Genomic DNA, 2,947 nt, shown 5'->3' on the forward strand with positions numbered 1-2,947 from the left:
CGTAGTTCCAGAGAAAACACGCACCCATCCTACTGGATAGATGTCCTTCCCCACGGGTGAGGTAAAGGTGCATTAAAAAGCAAATTGAATGTGGGCTGGTTATCACAGCACAGCTGAAAATCTTCCTGTAAGCACGCTGCATTCCCAGCCACCCTTGCAGCCAGAAATGAAGGCAATACTTGCTGTTTGTTGCGAACCATGCCAATTTGAATGCCAGTGTTCCTATAGCAGTATCCCATATTTTTTCCAACTTCAAACACAAGATAACAGCTACAGTGCTTATGCGGTATATCATCTCACTTAAAGCTGATTAATAATTTTTAGCCCTTCTCAGCCATGAAGGTGTATCAGGCTTAGTTATGAAAGCATGACTGAAGAGAAAGCCCCTAAAAACTGGCAGCTTTAGATTTCAGCAAAATCAGATGCTGGAAAGTGTTAACAGAGATTAGCTATTAGCTGTAGGTATTTCCCAGGAGAACAAAAGGAAATGCCTCTCGGCAGCCTCCACACCTGGCTGATGGGGCGCCTGACCTGTGATGCACGTTGCTGCTGCAGAGAACAACATCTCGGGCTGAAGGTTTCAGAGTCTGTAATTTAAATGGCACCAGTCCTGGTTTCCCTTTTCAAGATGTGGCAGTCTGAGAGAACTGGAACGGTTCGTCAGTCAAGGTGACAAACGTCTGCTAGACAAGAGGTACCAGTACACATTGCCTTGTCATTGACTCTGCCAGAATATAAAAGTGTCATCCTCCTGAACACGCTTTCAGCAGTGAAGGAGGATGAAGCATCCAAACAAAGCACTTCCTGATTATACTCTAGGGACTGCAGTCTTGCCGTTCTCTTAGACGCTGTGTCTGTATCAGAAACTTACGTTTAATTTATACAGTCTTAATAATAAACAGTCAGGATTTAGAAGACTGGGGCATGTTTTCATCTTGCAATATTTACTGTCTTCCTTAAAGCTCCAGCTCTGGAGCCATGTTTCAGGAGGGGGAAGAAAAATTAGTACTTTCTGAATACTTATAAATTGATAAGAATTAGATCTCAGAAGGACATTAAAAAAAAAAAAATCTAAGACCTGCTGAAAAAAAAATCTATGACTTCTAAGCCAGCTTCATGACTTTTAGAGCCCAATTCATTATTTTCTAAAATATATTGTTGTCAAAGCTGTAACTTTGCTCATAAAAATGTTTGCTGTTCTAGGGATAATAACAAATCCTGGGGTTAATGGATTCTGTAACCTCCTATGTTTTGGTTATTTTTAAAAATCAGTCATTGGCAGCCAGCTGGAGAGCGCTTTATTAGCAAACATCCCCGGAGAGCAGACAGTCTAACACTTGGTATCTTTTTGGCTTAGAGGATATGGCAAGGACACAAAGCTCTTCACTGCACTTTGGAAAATGAGAGAACAGCAATGACGCAGCCTAAAACGTGCTGTGTAGCATCTCACTGACCAGTGGCACAGGGGTTCCCTAGTCCCAGGTCTGCCCTGTACGGCTGCCACCACAGTGAGGGAGCAGGGCAGGCCACCTGCTGCATGTGTAGCTGAGTTTTGTTCTTCATATAAAGCAATACTACAATATCAATATTAAGTATTAACAAGTTTGAATGCATTTTACAATTTTTTAATGATGTTTGAAAGCAAAGGGCTGTATTCTTGACTAATGTGACACTACCTGAGAGATGAAAATCAACATTATTAACATCACGACTTACATAAATATCCATTTATCAGGGCAAACCCCTTTCCTCTAATGCATTGCAGATCCTTTTTCCCTTTTAGGTCAATATATGTTCCTGTTCTCTGTGGAAATCCATGTTATAACTTGTGTGCCATCAACATTTAACTTTTAATATCTTTTTTAATAGAATAATCAGTGATCTATATGGTAAATATTTATCTAAAGAATGTATAAATACATAATACATGTCATACCTATATGTGCAAATAGTATTAACACATATTAATGGTGGTTTACTGGCTAAAGTATAAAAGTATAGTGAATTCAGCTACATCTAAAAAAGATACATCTGTTCATTTGAAAATTTAAGAAACATTTCAAAATCAGACAACAAGGGTAACCAAAATGAATTTCTGAGAACGTGTTGTCTCACTTCTTTTTTTAAACTTTCTACCAGAAGTGGTTTTTCCCAATGTGAAGTACATCAGGCTTCTGAATGACTTCAGCGCTAGTCAATATCTGGACACACACTCATTTTTGTTTAGCTGCTGACACCTTGTCATCTGTTAGCGATACCAAGATGTCTAGCTTTTCTTAGCTCATCATGCTGGAAAAGGAGCTCCCATTATAGAAAATCTGGCAAAGCCTAAAAATGTAAACTTCTTTTAGAGTCTCCTGGCACCTTTTTTCACAGATCTACCTCCTTGTATGAGGATGCTACGGAAAACAAGAAACATTGGCTAAAATAGTATTAGGTGCAGGATTATACGCTCAGCCGAAACAGGTAAGGATGTGCTATTTTTGGATCTTGTCCATACCTTACTTGCATAAGTGTCTATTTCTGAAGAAATAGTAGTGAAAACAAAAGTTAATTCTTACTCCTAATGTGAACAATGTATATTAGCTGCAGTCATTTATACCACAACAGGTATGAAGTCATTGTCACCATGTCAGTAACGCTTACTGTCTTCTCCACAACAACGTAAATGACAATACTAATTGTGAGATACACAAGGTGTATGACTTTTTTATCTTGCTTTTGCCGAGCATATGTGACCCACTGAACCTGACTTGCCAAATTCTACAACAGGAGTCAGTCACGCTATAGATCTGTCAAACTAGACCTGTACCAGCTAATCAGTGTTCTTGTTTGAAAACTGATTTACAGTTCTTAATAAACGTAAACCACGTCACCTAGCAGTCTTATTCCAAACAAAGCAGCAGTATGCTCTTTTTGCAAGAGGGGAAAGACACCTTACCACCCG

Source organism: Charadrius vociferus, unplaced genomic scaffold (genome assembly GCF_000708025.1).
Source record: "Charadrius vociferus isolate BGI_N301 unplaced genomic scaffold, ASM70802v2 scaffold621, whole genome shotgun sequence".
NCBI lineage: Eukaryota > Metazoa > Chordata > Aves > Charadriiformes > Charadriidae > Charadrius > Charadrius vociferus.